Source organism: Mustela putorius, unplaced genomic scaffold (genome assembly GCF_011764305.1).
Source record: "Mustela putorius furo isolate JIRA1106 unplaced genomic scaffold, ASM1176430v1.1 tig00003845_pilon_pilon_pilon, whole genome shotgun sequence".
In the NCBI taxonomy this organism is placed as follows: domain Eukaryota; kingdom Metazoa; phylum Chordata; class Mammalia; order Carnivora; family Mustelidae; genus Mustela; species Mustela putorius.
This window is the reverse complement of record NW_025421998.1, coordinates 34,263,200-34,282,673: the sequence shown is the minus strand read 5'-3', so window position 1 is coordinate 34,282,673 and position 19,474 is coordinate 34,263,200. Positions and strand designations below refer to the sequence as shown.

Genomic DNA, 19,474 nt, shown 5'->3' with positions numbered 1-19,474 from the left:
GCAACTAACTGTATACATTCTAGTTAACTATAATTAACTAGGATTTAACTATATAACTGTACACTATAACTATTTAACTCCAATTTAACCATAATTTCAAAATGTGTTTATTATTACATATTTATTCATAAAAAGTTATTGGGAACCTATTATTGCCAATGATTGTGCCAGAAACTAGGATACAGCTGTGGAAAAGACGGTCCCTAATAAAGGGTGATGTTCATGATAATAAGCTGTAGGTCCGCCGAGCCCCTCCCACGGCAATCAACATGCAATAGCACATACTTTCACCTACAAATGGGCTTCTTATTCCTGACAGGTTCAGTGTGGGTCAAGAGCTGGTATTTAGACTACCAATACCAAATCTGGTATTTATAATCTAAAATACTTACTTAGAGTTGAAAATGAGGCATCATTTCCAGAAGCATGAGTTGCCACTCACGTTGTGACAAGGTTGGATCTTTCTAACAACCCCTGGCACATCAAGACAGCTGGAGTTCTGCAATTCTCTGGACAACACTGAATGAGCGGTTTACTTCCAATATTATAACCCAATGGTTGTAAATTTCAGTTGCTGTTCTTCTTTCTAAATGGGTGTTAATTTAGCCTCATCAGCACCAGCTTATATTATTGTGAGTTATTTGGTTAAGTTCACATTCTATTTTAATGCTCTTATGCATCAATGCCATATGGGGCCTATTATTTTCCAACAACTAGAAATTATGACAGCTATGCACTGTGGGTTATGTATGAATCAGCTAAGAGATTAATGCTAACACACATAGATACCTGATTTCTCTTCATCCCTTAATCAGTTTCTTTCAAACACTTACTGCTGTAACTGCCAACCCTGCCCCCAAACTTTTATGTTGAAATCCTAACCCCAATGTGGTGGCATTTGGAAGTGGGGTCTTTTGAAGACTGGGATTAGATTAGGTCAGGAGGATGAGGCCCTGATGAAGAGATTCAGGTCCCATATAAAAAGAGGAAGAGAAACAGGATCTCTTTTTGTGTACATTCTGACAAAAGCCATGTACAGACATAACCAGGAAAAGGGACCTCACCAAGAATCTAACCGTGCCGGCACCCTGATCTTGAACTTCCAGCCTCCAGAACTGTGAGAAATAAATCTTTACTGTTAGAGCCACACAGCCTATGGCATTCTGTTAAAATAGCCAGCACTGACTGAGACACTGATACTTAATGCTAAGTCCACAATTAAACAGCAAAGGGTAGCGTTGATAGGCCAAGAGCTCTTGGGACCGTCTAAGTGTCCCAAGGAAAAGAAAGGCTGAACTTGTCCTACAGGAGTTTTAAGTGAGAAACACACAATGCAGGATACATCACAGTTTGGGCAGACAGTTTACATTGCTCAGAGGAGTTGGGGGGAGGGAGCTTCAGCATATATAAATATGAAATGTGACCTAATAAACCCTCTATGGGGATCCCTGATTTATACAGAATACACAAATGGGGTCTGGCACAGGCTGAGCAACTTGCAAGGGTGACACAGCCCATGGTGACTGATGAGGGCAGGGGTGAAGAAGGGACAGCCTCTGGACTCTAGAGATCTAATGGATTCCCACTAGATTATACTGTAAGAGTAATTTAAGCACATATGATGACCTTGACCATGAATTTTATCCCCATGTGAAAGACAAAATGGATTTTAAAAACCTTAGACAAATCAGGGATTGAAGCCACAATGGGTATTTTTTCCTATTTTCCATCAAACTTCTGCAAGACCATCCTGTCTTGTTATTTCTTAAGAAGCTGTTTTCATTCTGGATTAGCAACACATCAAAAGACACAGCCAGGGCAGTTTATTATTTTGAGTAAAAGAGAGAGTCTCTCCCAAAAGTTGGGGGTCTGGATGTTGAGATGATTACAAAGCTGAAGCTGTCAGCTCTTCTGGTCTCTCAAGAAGGCAGCAATCCATCCATCATTCCCTCTCCGCCGTGCCCCCACTCTCCCACTGACAGGCTGCGGGGAACAAAGGACAGCTTTACTGTTTACTCCTGGTCAACAAACAGGAGCACAGGCCAGTCCCACCAAGCTGCAGAGTCTTCTAACAACCACATTCACTAAATAGGCAGGTAATGATCCTTTGAAAGAGCTCACCTAGATTTTTTAAGATTCATCCACGTCTGCCTTACTGTTGTTCCTTATCATTAAAACAAGCTCACAGTGCAACAACTTGAGGAACAGAGACAGAAGGTAGTGGGCATTTTTGAAAGATAAAAAAATTAGGAATTTTGGCTCATGGCACTGCTGCTTAGAGTCCTGGTGGACTCATTCTTTTAAGTATATATGCAACTCAAAAAGGAAGAAAATGCCATAGCCGCTCTTCTTCTTCTGCAGTGCTTTAAAGACAGTGTGCAGGCAGTCAGCTCCAAGTCTTAACTGCACAAGATTGTCCTTGGTAGATGCATTTCAGACTACATTGAAATTTACAGAGCCATTATGTCTTTCTTTCGCCCACTAGCCTTGTCAAAAGGAGACAGCAACCATATGATCAAGGTCACCCGCCATCCTTAAAAGTACCGGACCCGAGGCCAAGAACCAGAACCATCATCTTCAGCACTTTCTCATCTCATGTACCGCACTTGCATTAGTACAGTTTAATGAGACCTAAGTCATAATTCCCCGAGATGTCACCCAAAATTTACTCTTCTGTCTTTGGACAATCCTGTGGTAGAAACCCATCTCCTCCTTAACTTATGGGTTGTTCTGCCGCTGACTTCAGAATTAAGAGATCTGAACAAACTGACAGGTACAGCTATAGTACAGTGCAAGGCAATCCAGTTTTGTGACGGTATGTTCATAACAGATAATGGACTCTGATCCTCTTACTAACATGCACTATGAAAAGTTCCGTTACTAGATTAGACACAAACATTTTGAAAACACACAGACCCTCCCACTCTTGACCAAGAAGACCTCACTTTTTAAAGATGGTGCCAGTGGTCATGTAAATGAGCAAACAAAACACCTCAAGATATATATCTACAATTTTTAAATTACTTTAAAGTTATTCAACACTATTTGCATTTGAGGTCAGGCTGGACTGTGCCTGGAGCGAGAGGAAGGTAGAAAACTCTAAGCTGTTTGGGTAGAAAGAACGTTCATGGGCACATATATGGAAGATGAGAACATTAGGTACTCAGGTTGCTACAAAACTAGGAAGAGGTGTTTGGAGAGTCCCCAAAACTGGGAGTATAATCCTAATATGATGAGCGAACTCATTTCTTCCTATCCCTGATAACCTCTGTGTGTTACATTTTTTACCTCATTTACCTCTGAAGACAGTAAATAACCACATCAGGTGAATCCAAGACAATCCATCACACGGACTTAGCTGAACTAATCAGCTATACTTCTCAGTGATCCCCAGACATAAGTTCAGGTTTTGATCTGCCATCCACCTACCAACCACATGATTTGGGTAGGCACAATGATACAAGTGTGAACTCTGAAATCAGTTTATCCACACTCAATTCCCAACTGAAATATTCTGAATACTGTAATTAAACCTCTTTTATTTTAGTTAACTGGCCATAGTGACGGTGAATGTCAGCTGCCATGACTACCATCACCATCCTCATAGTTCTTACCCTTCTGATGTGTAGTTTAGCTTCTTTTAGACACACTTCTCTGCTATGGTTATGAAATAACAATAACACCTATTTCACAACATTGTGAGAGTTACATGAGGTAATGCATCAAAAATAATTACCATGGTGCTTTGTTAGTTAACAGTAATAGTAATGGCAGTAATAATAATAATAAAATAATTTAGGTATTTCCCCGCTGTTGGACTTTTCTATTCAGAAATTTTTCTGTCTTTGTGACTATTTAGCAACTTGGAGAAATCTAGTTTCTAAGCCAAACTATATGGCTATTTTAAAGGTTTTCTAATGTATTCTGTAGAATCATCACGTCAGTTTACAATCCCATCAGGAGCCTGAGCACACTTACTTACTTTTGCCAAGAGGAGGAACAATCCTTCTCAAAAATCTTCCCTGAACGGTGATCAGTGTTGGTTAGACTGTGGAGTCAGCTGGGTGGTAAGATCACCACCACTAACACGAACACCAACAAAAATCACACCTCCAATTTATGTTACTATAATACAGGAAGCTGATTCATGGGGTAAATGCATTTGTTATGAAAACAGTGAATCATGCATACTGATAAATGAATGAGCCTTGATAAGGATATCATATTCTACTGGATGCGAAAGTGGTGCTATGATGTGAAAAATACAACCTCCCGAAGTACGCTGTGTCCTCAGTAGGACAAGGGGATCAGTGAAAACCACAGTTCACAGAGTCCCAGCAAAAAACCAGGTGTTCGCACTTCTGAAGGATTCAGTTGTTTTATTAGATGAAAAATGACTACTTCGAGGGCTTAAAATATTGATGCCCCAAAGAGTTCTTACTGCCACACAGCATCAGTCTTAAAACAGAGCGTGAGGAAAGGCTCCAGAAGCCAAGGGAATAAGTTAAGGGGATGCTGCTTCTCACTGTGCAGGAAATACTTCTTCTTAAGAGGCCATATATCAGTCCAGAAAATGTTGACAAGCTTTTTAAAAAATCCGATGGAATAAAACAAACTCATTCCAGTCATTTTCTTTTCATCTTGGGCACTATTTAAAAAAAAAAAAACAAAACAGTTGCTAATAAAAATATAATACGCAAGTCTGTGTGTCTTGTAGTAACTAGATGCCCATATCCGCATGGATATAAACTCCAGTGCAAATCCTGGAGATCTCTTATGACCTAAATAATGGTCACATGTTTGCCTCTGGAGGGTGAAATCTGGTGCTGGGGTACCAGGGTCTGAGACATATTCCGATTTCTTACCATTTTGTATTGTTTGAGGAGTTTTTTTCCCCTGAAAATCATGCATTTTTAATTTAAAAAATTCACCATAACTATGTAAATAAATAGATATATAAAATGTATTGGGACATTTGGTGGTATCTGCAGAAATTTCTTGGTAGTCACAGCCAGGGGAAGGCTTGCCAGTGGTATTCAGTGGTTAGAGACCAGGCGTGCTGTTAGAGAGCCTCAATACAGAGGACAGCCCCCTATGACAAAGAACATCCAGCTCAAAAGGTCAGTGGTGCTGCTGTTGAGAACCCCTGCTCTGAATGATGGACTTTCCCAGAGAGAGTGTAAACACTCGGAGTCTGAGTTCTATAAACAACTACTGGAGTGGTCTCTTGGCTCCTCATCACTCCAGACAGAGTATATCATCCAAAGAGACAGGACACAGAGTCAGACTGTAGACTGAATGGCCCCCTACTCGCAAGCACTTTCCTGCCCCGCTGGGGAGCAGCAGTTTTCATCCACGGCTCTTGGCAGGGGAAGCAGTCACAGCAAGACCTGGACCTTTCCTGTCGCCTCAAGGCATCTTGGAGAGACGACCATAAGGGCCTCTCTTCATGGGCCTGTGCAGGTGGCGGAGGGCAATGAGGAGTTGCACTGCTCCAATTGTTCATGTTTCAACAAGTCTGGTTAAAAGCTCTTCACGCATTACGTCTCAAATATAGAACCAGCACCTATATTCAAACCGTTACTTTATAAGCCAGTGGCATCGTCCACGGGTCTAACTGAAAGCACAGGCTTCAGTTAATTGAGGGGACAGTACCATGACCATGGGAGGAAAGTTTCTTACAAAGCAGCTTTGCTTAGGAGGCTGTGTCCTCCTCCAAAGATTCCTCATCGAGGCAACCCAGCTTTAAATAATGAAGTATTTAGAGGCTCCACTGAGGGCAACACAGCAGAGAGTGAGTCTTGCCTCCTTGAACCATAGAGTCTATTTAGATTAATTTCAACTTGTCCCAATATTATGCTTTCCTTCTTCTTTTTTTACAGTCAGATTTCTTATCCTTGTTTAATTCTGCATCCTAATGTATTATGACAAATCCTAAAATGTTTGAGCAAGAACGGAATCTTCAAAGTCACCTAACAAAATTCTCACATTTTATAGGTAATAAAAACAGGTACTCATATAGACATTTCTCTGTAATGAGTATTATCCTAAATGATCTACTTCTGTTAATTCCTTTAATCCTCAAAACCACCTGATGATGTAGATCTGACTATTATCGCCCCTACTTTACTGATGAGGAGACTGAGACACAGAGAGGATATGTATGCCACACGTTTTGGCAGACAGAATGCTGAGACGACCTTCCATTAATCATGCTCTTATATAAACCTCTCCCACTCAATACAGGCAAAAACTCTGACTTGCTTCTAGTCCCTGGTATGTGACAACGGTGATGGGAGAGTCACTCCCGTGGTAATGTTATATTATGTTACGTAACGTTATGTTACATTACGTTATTACGTTATATAAGACTGTCTTGGTAGACTTAGAATGGAGAGAGATTCCCCCACTGGCCTTGAAGAAGCAAGCTGCCATGTTGTGAGGGGAACTGCAAGGAAACCACAGGCCTGGCTCACAGCGAGAAAGTGAGCACATCTTTCCTACTAATATCAGGAGCTGAATCCTGCCACCGATGACATGGAACTGAAAGAAGATCCCAAACTCCAGAAAGGAATACAGTCCCGCCAACACCCAGACTACAGCCTTGTGAGACCACGATCAGAGTTAAGTCTGGCTGGATTACTGACCCACATGAACTGTGAGATAATAAATGTATGTTGCTTGAAGGTACTATGTTTTGGGAATTTGTTAGGCAGTCAATGGTAAAATGAAAGACATGGTCAGGATCACAAAGAAGGAAGAGCAGAATTCAGACTCTGATGGTCATGCTCCACCATCCATCCCCTTAACCACAAACACCAGACCACTAAGTGGCAATTGCTGGGGCAGAGAGAGGTGAATGATTTTACTTTCCTCATGTAATCTTCCTTCACTGCACTTTTTATCTCTGACATACACTTGTGCTCACCATGTATACACACAAACATTGTTTACTATGTATCTCTGATGAGCATATGAGATCTGTGTGGACAAGGATTTGACAAGTTTGTTCACAATTACAGTCCCATCACCTAGAACAACGCCTGGCACCAAGTAGATGGGAAAATTATTATTTTGTTTTTTCCTTGGTATTTTTTATTTATTTATTTTTTATTAACATATAATGTATTATTTGCCCAGGGGTACAGGTCTGTGAATCATCAGGCTTACACACTTCACAGCACTCACCATTGCACATACGTTCCCCAATGTCCCTAACCCGGCCACCCTATCTATCCCTACCCCTGTTCCCAGCAATCCCCAGTTTGTTTCGTGAGATTAAGAGCCTCTAATGGTTTGTCTCCCTCCCGATCCCATCTTATGGGAAGATTATTTTTAAAAAGATTTTTTATTTTTTATTTGAGAAAGATAGAGACAAGAGGGAATGTGAGAGTGAGAAGCAGACTCCCCGCTGAGCAGGGAGCCCGACATGGGGTTTGATCCAGGGATCCTGGGATCATGACCTGAGCCGAAGGCAGACACTTAACCGACTGAGCCACCCAGGTGTCCGTTAAAAAGATTTTATTTTTAATCAATCTCTATACCTAACACAGGGCCCAAACTCACAACCCTGAGATCCAGAGTCACACGCTCTAGTGACTGAGCCACTCAGGCACCCCTTAGTAAAATTATCTGAATGCTATGAATGGATGCAGTCATTGAGAACCTGAGGCTTGGAGACTTGCTTAAAGGTCCTTACTGGTTAGGGTCAAAGCCAGATGTACTAACTGCATTACTGATACTGATTCTTTACTCCTTCCTATAACTGCACCCTCTGCCATATGACTTTGCATATGACTTTCTATAGCATGTTGACTTGTTCTGCCAATGGAATCGGGCTGGACATGAAAGGGGGGGTGCAAACTTAGGAGAGAGCACATGTTGCCACTCACCCTTGTTGCTCTTCTGCCATCACCAGAGAAAGGCGTGCCCTGATGAGCCCACTGGTCCGAGGAGAATGGAAAATATGGGGAGCAAAGCTGGACTCAACCTGTAGATGATGAGGTGCCTGGATCAGCCCATCCCAACCAACCCAGGAGCATCTGAGTGAGAACAGACAATTGTTTTAGGCCGCAGAAATTTGAGGTGGTTTGCTATAGAGCATTAGGACAGGACAGGAAGAGTTCTTTGCAATCTGTCTACCTGAGGTCTTATTAATATGGAATTTCACACCATTGATGTTCTGAGAAAGAAAGCCCTAAGCAGGGAAGGAAGATACAATTAATGCTTTAATAGTCCTTTTGTTGACTATCAGAAGCTTTGTAGCCATTATGATAAAAGCAGCTTTTAGGAACACACCAAGGATCATAATTCTGCTAAAATAACAAAACCGGCACATAAATGCACTTCTGAAGTTAAGGCATTACCGAAAAAAAAATTATACACGATTAAAGGGAGAATGGAGGTGTGAATTGGAGCCACAAGCTCAACTGAACTAAGAAAGCCCAAGTTAATGTCGAGCGGACGATCGTTAATCATCTACTTTCAAGGTCTGAAAGGACTAAAAAGGACTTGAATCTTTGTAGCTTTCAGTATCTGGCTGTACTTTAAAATACAGTATTATTGTGCATAATTCAGTCAAAATTGGAAATAGATCAAAGCTAGGTCTATTTGGTGTAACACGTATAGAAAGAGTGTCAAATCTTAATATTACAGACATGAGAGAAAATGTTCCAGGAAGCTGGTAGGTGGATGGAGTTGTCCATTCACAGAGCTGAGCCAGCCCACCGGGACTGATGCAGATGGCGTGAGCCCAAGCAAGCCTAGCACAGAGGCTGCCGCAGCGCCGCTGGTAGAAACAGCCAGGTTAGTCTGACTTGTGGGGCCTACTCAATGCCAGGCTCTCTCTAACGGAAACTGTCTTCCTATATTTTATCTTCAATTATCACAACAACCCTACAAGTTAGGTACCCTCGTATTCAGGACAGGGACATGGCTCAGAAAGGGCAGTTCCTCGTATGAAGACAAACAGCTGGTAAACAGAGGCTCTGACCCCAACGTCTAGGTTCTTTCTGCAACATCACAGTGCTTCTCGGGTTTCTGAACAAAGATAGCTTCCTCTCGCTTTTGCTGCTTCTTGCTCCTTTGGTACGGAGGATTTCCAATTTATCTAGTCTCTACCAACTCATCATCAATGTCAAAAATGTATATAACAAATTCACTCACAAATGCCACAGTCCCCATGCCTCTGTTGAGGAAACACTGTCATATCTGTTTTCTGTTTGCCGGCACGATCTCTGGCTGAAATGCAAAGCCAACCGAATTTGGTTCCCTCAAGCCCTGAAACTGGATGAAGCTGGTTAGCAGCATCGTGCTTTAGTTATGGAAATAATCTGGAAAGCTGGCTAGCTTTCGCACCCTGGTGGCCCCGGAATTCAAAATGCTCTGTTATCTCTGTGCACAGATTCACCTACTCACAGAATAAGAGGAGTAACAGAATACGCTGGTTGTTGGCCATTCTAACAGAGCTCTTTGAAGGCAAAGCCTTTCTGGAAGCACTAAAGCTCATCTGTCATAAGGCACTGCCTCTCCGCGTTGCTCACGTCAAACACAAACATGTACCCAAGCAGCTGAGTGATCAGTAACAGCCACACACAGGTCAAACGTCTAGCACTGGAGGGAGCACCACCAAGCATACAGCCTACCGCTGGGCTGGATGTTTACAGGAAGGCTGACCAGCAAATTAGTTTCTCTCTAAAAGTTTAACTTGTAACTTCAAAAAATGGCTATGAAAATATATGTAAACAGCAAAATGTTACAAGTATAGCTATACATATAAATATAGAGCACGTAAGAGTTTTCGATAAAATTGGCTCTGTTAGTACAGCCCCAGTCCGGAATCCCATGGGAAAGTGCCATCTCGAAATGCTCTGTGCACTACCTGGCCATCGTAACATGTCCATCTCTTCAGCCATTCTCTCTTCCTTCCACTAACGGACACTCAGACCTATTTTGTACTTTGCCTTTTTTCTTTTACATATCTTGAAAATCATTCCATATTGGAGAAAACAGTGGGGAATAAAGTCTCAGGTCAGTCTCTTTTGAAAAGTAGGATATAGCTCACTAAGGTCTATTAACTTCAGAGAAAACAGACCTGAGTCCTTAAACCATTTCTGCTCATTACAAATGAATTCCAGCAGATAAAGTGAAGAAAGGAAACATCACTGGGGACCCAAGAACAAACAAGGGTCCCATAGGGACTTAGACTGCCTTCTTCTTTGATACAGGGATTGTGTTTCTGATTTCCTTTTCCTCTTTTTCTTAACAGGAACAATAGGCATATTGACGTTTGTGGGAGGCTTTAACAAAGATGCCTTACAGGTCACTTTCTGGGCCTCTATGGTCCTGGTGCATATGAAGTTACTACAGACAATGCTTTGTTTAGTTCTGTTTGAAAGTTTCACAGATGGAACAAGAAGAAGGGAAAAAAGGCCATTCACACCCCTTCCCCATTCTACCTACAGAATCTAGTTTCCAAAACCTTAAAACTTGCCATAGATGATGAATATAAAGGGCATCTAGCATACATAGCAACACAGAATGTACCACAGTAGGGCCCGAGAGAAATGATTTGTTATTCAGGTTTCAAGTGTACCCTTCAATTCTGCTTCTGACCTGGATTGCAAATCTCTCGGCAAGTACTCATTGAATACCTGTTGTGATAGCAGATTTGGTTAGGTGGGTTGGGGAGGAACAGTAAAAATGCACAGCTCACATTTCAACAGAGGGTGACAGTCTAAGAGAGGCCATGTGGCACACATTACAGAATTAGAGAGAGTATAATCAATAAAGAGGCTAAAGTAATACATACAAACCTCCATCTCAGTGGTTGTAACACCTATGATAATGGCTTGTTGGATTTTTAAGCAATTGCTTGAGAGAAAGTTTGAAATTAGCCTTAAAAATGAATGATACACAAAATTCAGTATTAGAAGCCTGAAAGGTTACCAAAACTCACGGCAAAACAAGAGGCATGTGTAGAAATATGACTTATAGAGGGGCCCCTGGGTGGCTCAGTTGGCTAAGCATCCAACTCTTGATTCCGGCTCAGGTCATGATCTCAGGGTTATGACATCGAGCCCCATGTTTGTGCTCAGCAGGGAGTCTGCTGGAGATTCTCTCTCTCCCACTGCCCCTTCCCACTGTTTGCACTCCTCTCTCTCAAATAAATAAGTCTTTTAAAAAAATGACTGGTAGGAGCATGCTAGAGTATGATTTTTTTTTTCCCAGCAGAGAAAACACATCAGGTTTCAAATACTGCCAAATTAAAATTCCCAAGAGCAAAAGATCTAACCTTTAGGCATGGTTCTGCAGATGGAGATTTGGCCTACAGAGCTGCTTTTTCCACAGGTAGCTCCCTGTAGCTCCCAGCAGCATCCTCTGACGTGATTCTAGCAGCGATCTATTTATTTAATGATGGTTAGGATAGGGATTTCTCAATTTAGGTCAGTAATCTATTTCCGAAAAGCCAATGTTCTGAATGAAAATGCAGACGGACAGCCTATTTCCTAGTACTTACTCACATACCTACTCACATACTCACGTATATATATACACATATATGTATGTATGTGTATATATATATATATATATATAGTTACTGAAGTATTGTTGACATGTGCTGTTACATTAATTTCAGATGTACAACATCATGACTGGATACGTCTACACTTTGCTGTGTTCACAAGTGTCACCACCATTTATTGCAATAACATTAACTGTATCTCCAGTTTCTTTAAATGGGAAAAATTCTGACATGTTACATGTACCTAACCCCCCACCAACTTCCTAAAATATATTTAAAACAGAGTAATCTGCCAATATATGTCACCACCTATCATTTTAGGATACTTCCTGTAAAATCAAACAAATGTTTTACAGGATGTTCATATGTATTTTGTGTTTACAAACACAGAACTGAGTTGTACCTATATTCTGTGAAGTAAGGGTTGAAAAATCTGGAACTGGAAGAAGAAAACATTGTCCACTGGGAAAAGAAATGCTGCTGGATGTATCTGCAAATATTGTGAGCAATGCTGGGGGCATGCAGGAGAAGCACTCCAATGATGAGTAAGGAGGAATTCGTAAGGGAAGAGCTTCCGGAGGCCTCAGACCCCATCATAGCAGGGAATGTACCGAGCACGGATAAGGGAGTGAAAAAAGCAGGGAGTGACTTGAGGAAGGAGTGATGGCCTGAGGAAAAAAAAGAAATAAGAATGAGCTTGGTAAATAAAGGGGTCTGGTGAGGAGACACACCAGATTTCATAAAAACAATGAGCAAGTGAGTTTAAGTAAGATGAGAGAAGATCAAGGTGTTGTCACCTCCCCTCATGTAGATAGACAACAAGCAAAAGCACGAACAGACTAAGGCAAAGTCAAACGAAACACTATACAGAACATTCTTTGTTAGGTGAAGACCACATGCTCGAGAGAGATATACTAAGTATATACATAAAGATTAGAGACAGTAGATGGGTTTTAAAAACTTAGTTTCAAGGATTATGTATTTTAATAGGAATAATAAACAAATCAAAGACTGACAGCTGAAAGGAACTGTCCCGGTTGCCCCAGTCAACAGCAAATCATTATAAATGGTCAGTTTATACAGCTGGGCGAGCCGGCGCTCAGGCACCAGCAGCTGAGCTGGACTGTCTCCTCACACATTCCACCACAGTGGAATGTGACACTTTTATCTTAAATCATGCAAGTGTTTATTTGTAATAATAATGACAATTAACCCTCACTGGTAGTAACTTAGCTTAGTGATCATTATAATACCTATGGTAAGTTTGTTTAAAATAGTAGTTTCTTTCATGCTCACAAAATCCATATGCTCGGTGAGTATTACTGCCACTGATACATCGTACTTAGGCTGGTGACAATAGATGGTCTTCCTACAAAAAGGAGGGGAAAAAATTACCATCCTCATACACAACAGCATATTTAATGCTATAGACTAGGTGGTATTTATAAAAAAAATTTGGAAAAAATAATGGGACCATCATTCTAAACATAATCCTGTGTTTTGACTCCAAGAAAAGAATGAGAAATCCACAAAGTAGTCTCTCTTTCTGTTCCACATTACCTTTGTGTTTCAGTTTAACCATGTCAGTGGTGAAATGTTGAGTTACAAAAGAGAAAATCCCTGAAATATAAACTAATCTGAGGAAGCAAGGGCAGCCAAACAGTGAACAGCATAACAAACAAATGGAAGTTTGTTCTGCAGTTCAATTATGTTGTCTGCTTCCCTAAGCCCAACTATCCTCACACCAGGATAACGAGTATTACAACTTGGTTCACCGTAAGTGTGACTTTAAAATTCAGGGCTAGATTACAATAAACTGTGGGTGAAGTTTAATAATGGAGCCAGCAGGGACGCCTGGGTAGCTCAGTTGGTTAAGCAGCCGCCTTCGGCTCAGGTCATGATCCCAGCATCCTGGGATCGAGTCCCACATTGGACTCCTTGATTGGCGGGGAGCCTGCTTCTCCCTCTCCCTCTGCCTCTGCCTGTGCTCGCTCGCTCTCCCTCTCTCTCTCTGACAAATAAATAAATAAAATCTTAAAAAAAAAAATGGAGCCAGCAGAAAGACAAGAAATGTCATTTGGTGTGATGTTTTAAGGTTCTAATGTCTTGACAAAAACAAAAATGCCATCAGCTTAAAAACCAGAAGAATTTATGTGTGATACTCTCAGCACATCTGTAATTATACAAGAAAATAAAATTAGGTCACCTACTTTCCAGTCCCAATTTTCCAATTTTGAATAGTTATTTCACTAGTCAAACAGACTCATGCTAGCATTCTCTCCTTTGCAGAACTAACCCTCTTTAGATGGAGTCTTAATTATATGTTACCTCAAATTAACTTTGTTATATAAAGTTTGTGATTATTATAGTCAGACACTAAGATTTTCCTAACTCAGAACCACATTTATTACCTCAAGGTAAATCAAGGAGAAGAAGCAGGAATGAAAACACAAGGATAATGAGACTGTGCTCTAGAGAAAGATCTTTCCTGAAAAACACTGGTACATTGACAGGATAACAATCCAGCTTTCAACCAGATTGGAGTTATTTATGAAGAACAGAAGCTGGAACATTCTCAATGTCAGAGTAACATTTGAAAAGAAAAAGGAAAAAAGGTCTCCTGTGGAAAATAACTCAGTAGTTTCCTTTGATGTTTCTAGAATGTCTTTCTTTAAACTTGACTCAGTTTCTGGGCTTATAAAATTTTGAGAGGCATAGGAAACATAATAAAATATAAAGAAATTCTAACAAATGGTAGAAGCAAGTAGATGTAAGGAAAGAATAATTCCCTGTCCAAAAGCAAGGCTCAAAGTAGAAAGATGGTGAAAAATAGGTTAGTTCAACAGCAACTGATGTGTAGGCATCTATCTACCCACAGAAGAACAAAACAGGAGTCCTACTAAGATCTCCCTGAAGGAGGAACTGGGCAAGAATCTGGAAAGAGGAGATTAAGGGAGTAAAGGAAGAAGGGAATTTGGGTTTTGTTTGGAAAGAGGAAATTAAGGGAATAAAGGAAGAAGGAAATTTGGGTTTATGAACTTCTGGGATAGTGATGACTTGATGCCCTCTCTTGCTGACTTCAATCCATCAGGTTAAAAACTAAGAATTTAAGTAATTCATGCCCATGTTATTGCTGCTATTTGGCAGTGCTGGAAGAAGGTAAAATTCAGAAACACTGGTGCCCTAAGTGACTGACCAGGACATGGAGCAATCCAGAAAATCCCAGGAAAACCCTGCTCGGAATGCTCTGTTGTCTGACATTTATTACTCACCATCCCACCCTCTCAGCAAGTTACATACTTTTTGTTCACTTACACATTACCCATGTATTTGTATGTGTATCTATATATAGGACTATATTCACTCTTAAATAATATTTACTACATATACAGTAGCATACTAAATGCTTGGGGACATGAAGAAATAGTCACAACTTCCAGCCAAGTTCAAGTAAGAAAGACCAAAGTCACAACTACAACTACAACACAACAAACAACCAAAAAACCAAAGAAAACATGAAATAATGGAATAATGACTCTCAAGTATTTAAATATCAGGCAACGATGGATGGTGATTCCTGAGAGACAGGAAACAAACAAGGTGAAGTCTATGACTGCTCTAATTTACTAATTAAGAAAATTCTAATTTCTAATTAAGAAAATTCTTAAGTCACAATGGAAAGAATAAAAACAACAACAATAGCAGCAAAAGCCAGAGAAAGCTTCAGTTAAGTACTGATCAATATATAAAATTAAGGATGCTACCCAATGCCAGGGAAAGAATCACCCAAACAATTAGGGGATATAGTGCCCAGAGCTCATACAGGGTTGAAAACAGTGCATATTCCCAAGAGCCAGAGTGGAATACCTCAAAACTCACAAGGCATGTTTAGAGTACAAAGAAGGATCTTGCTTCAGTTTTGAAGAAAAACTTACCATATGCTAAATGTAACTTGAGTCTGGCTACCAAAGCTTAAGACCCGAAATGATGGAACTGTATCAAGCAATGTGACCATGTCATAGAACAAGCTGAAGAATATGTTTTTGGGATACAAAAATATAGAAAATCTGGCAAGAAAAAATTTATAATGTATAGCACTGAATAAAAAATTATCAGGCACACAAAGAAGGAAGAAGATACAACTATAATAAAAAAAAACAATTAAAAAAAAAACTCATCCAGAAATGACAAATAGTACAGAATTTGTAGAAAAGGAAATTATCATGTAGGCATTCCACATGTCAAATAGCTGGAGAAAAACAAAAAAACTAGAGGAAATATGAAATACTAGAGGAAATATGAAATACTGCATATGTTAAGTAAAAACATAGAAGAGATAAAAAAACACTTGATCTTAGCCAAAAGGCCGAGAAGCGATGAAGAGATAAAAAAACAAACTTGTAGAGATAAAATCTACAACATGTGAGATGAAAAATGCATTTGGTGAGATTAGTGACTAATTAGACAGTAAAGAAGAAAAGATGAGTAAACTTGAAGATGACACAGCAAAAAAAAAAAAAAAAAAAAAAAAAGCAGCTTTGAATTTAAGTGAGGAAATAAGAGAAAAGGGAAAAGAGTATCTGTGAGTTCTCTGACAGCCAGTGAATCAAGTGGCCAAATAGACAAGTAATTATAATCTCTCGAGGAGAAGAGTGAGATGCGGAGGCAGAAGAAAATACATTTAAAAACAATGGCCAAAATTTTCCGAATTTCATAAAAATTATAAAGTAACATATAAGAAGTTTAATAAAATCTAAGCAGAAAAGCATGATGAAAAGTACACCAAAACACATCCTAATCAAATGATTTGATACCAGGGATGAAGAGAAGTCTTAAAAGCAACATAGATAAAGATAACAGCATATTTTTTGTCCAAGATGATACAAAATGATACAATCATCTTAAGAGATGAGAAAAAAAAAATTGACAAGATCCAACATCCATTCTTAATAAAAAGTCTCCAGAAACTGGGAATAAAAAGGAACTTTCTGAACCTGATAAAGAATGTCTGCAAAAAAAACTTAAGCTAGCATCATTCATAATAGTCAAAGACTGAATGCTTTCCTTCCTAAGAGCAAAACAAGGATGTCTACTCTTGCCACTTCTATTCAGTATTGTATTGGAAGTTATAGCTGGTGCAAAAGGGTGAAAATAAGAAATAAAAGGATTAAGTATTGGGAAAGAAGAAGAAAAACTATCTGTTGACAAATGATAGGACTATTTACATTAAAAAAATCCATGGAATCTACAAAAAAGGTACTAGAATAAGTTCATTTTAACAAAGTTGCAAAAAACAAGATCAATACAATATCAATACAGTTGATACAAAAATCAACTCTACTTTTATATAGTAGCAATAAACCATGGGAATTTTAAATAAAAAATTCAACTTATAATAGCATAAAAATATTAAATAGTTATAAATCTGCCAAAAGATATGTAAGACCTATATACTGAAAACCACAAAACATTGCTGAGAAAACTGAGGATTTAAATAAATGAAGAGATATACTATGTTCATGGACAGGAAGACTCAAGATTATTAAAATGCCAATTATCTCCAAAATGATCTATAAATTAATCATAATCCCAAAGAGCCAGCTAGCTTTTTGTGGAAACTGACCAGCAGATTTTTTAAAGACTTATTTTAGAGAGCATAAATGTGGGGAGGGAGAGAGGAGGAGGGAGAATCCCAAGCAGACTCCATGCTGAGTACAGAGCCCAACTTGGGGCTCAATCTCAGGACCCTGAGATCATGACCTGAGCTGAAATCAAGAGGCAGATGCTTAACCAACTGAGCCACCCAGGTGCCCCTGACCAGCAGATTTTAAAATTCATATGGGAATGTAAAGTATCTAGATTAGCCAATCAACTCTGTTAAAGAACAGAGTTGCAGCACTTCCATAACCTAACTATGACTTATTATAAAATTATAGTAATTAACAATGTAGTATTGGCATCAAGATGGAACAGTGTACTAACACTTACACATACATGGTCAATTGATTTTCAATAAAGTTGCAAAGGCAATTCATCAGAGATAGGATAGTCTTTTCACAAATACCAGAATGACTGGATAAATACAAAAGGAACTTTGATGTATCCCTGACACCACATTCAAAAATTAATTTAAAAAAATGGATGAGACCTAAACATAAAACCTAAATGAAAATGAAGAAAATCTTTATGACCACAGAAGAAGCCCAACATTTCTTTGGACTTCATGAAAATTATATACTTCTGCTCTTCAAAAGAACTATTAAGAGAATGGAATGATAAGCCAGAAACTGGAAGAAAATACTCACAAATCATATATGTGATAAATTCTCTATTTAGAATATGTAAAGAATTCTCAAAACTCAAGGATCTGGAAAAAAAAAGAATGAACAATAAAAAATGAGCAAAAGATCTGAACACATACTTTCCCAAAGAAGACACAGGGATGGCAAATAAGTACAAGAAAAGATGCTCAATATTATTAGTCATTAGGAAAATGCAAGGCAAACTATTATAACATATCAGCACACACCTATTAAAATGTCTAAAATTAAAGATGTGGAGCTGGAACTTTCATACACTGCTGCTGGCAATGTAAAATGGTACAACTTTGGAAAACAGATTGGCAGGTTTTTAAGAAGTTAAACATACACCCACCAGATGATCTAGCTTTTCCACTCTTTTGGTATTCAGCCAAAGAAAAAGGGAATGCTGGCCATATAAGGACTTATTAACAGCAGCTTTATTTGTAATAACCAGACACAACAAAACTGGAAATAACCAAAATGTCAACAAGTGAATGCATAAACAAACTGCAATACATCACGTGGTGGGATACCATTCAGCAATAAAAAAGGATGAACTAGTGATACCACCAACAACATAGGTAAATAAAGAAATAGTTATGCTCCCTGAAAAACAATAGGACTCCTCTCCCCCCAAAAAAGAGGATACTCTATATTTACATTTATACAAAATTTAAGAAAATACAAACTAGTCTATAGTGACAGGAAGCAGATCAATGGTTGCCTGGGGATGAGGGGAAGGGCAGTGCAGGGAGAGGATGCGGGGATTATAAGGAGGTGTGAAGAAAATTTGTGGATGGTGGCTGTGTTCACCATCTTGATTGTGGTGATGGTTTCATGGGTGCATACACATGGCAACACTTATTGTACACTATAAATACAGAATGTCAATTATATCTCAAAGGAGATTTAAACTCTTTGCAAAGAGTCACGGCCTCAAAAGGTGAAAATCTGGCACAAAATGAAATTTTGTACTCTTGTTCCAGGTTAGATTTCCTAAAAAATTTAGTTAATTCAATATCCTATTTTATTTTTTTAAAGATTCTATTTACTTATTGAGGGTGGGGAGAGCACACATGTGCAAGAGTGGAGGGGAGAAGAGAAGCAGACTCCACGCTGAGCGGGGAGCCTGACTTGGGCCTCAATCCCAGGACCCTGGGGTCATGACTTGAGCCAAAGGCAGACAATTCACTGACTGAGCCACCCAGGCTCCCTCTTTTAGACATAAAATTATTATACATTCATAAATGTTATTTAAAATTTCAGAAGTAATTAGGTATTCTGACAGGAACAAGGAAAAGGTAACTGAATATGCTTTTTCAAACTGCCAATTCTCCTTGACTCACTTTGATAGGCTGCAGTCCCTTTGAGATTATGGTTTTAAAATTTTTTTTAAGATTTATTTATTTTAGAGAGGTGGGGGAGGGGCAGAGGGAGAGAGAGTCTCAAGCCAAATTTGTGCTGAGAGCAAAGTCAGATGTGGGGCTCAATCTCCCAACCCTGAGATCATGACCCAAGTGGAAACCAAGAGTTGGGTTCTTAACTAACTGCACCATTCAGGTACCCCATGATATCAAACTTTTTAGAAAAAAAATTATTGCCGAATAGGCACTGGAAGATAGAAAGCAAATACAAAGCAGGGATGGAG

General features: G+C 39.3%; 1 protein-coding gene across 4 annotated transcripts in view; it reads right to left on the bottom strand.

Annotated features, from left to right (window-relative positions):
* The window catches only part of CDK14 (cyclin dependent kinase 14), a 599,713-nt gene that overhangs the window by 191,574 nt on the left and 388,665 nt on the right, over positions 1-19,474 (bottom strand). The window lies entirely within an intron of this gene.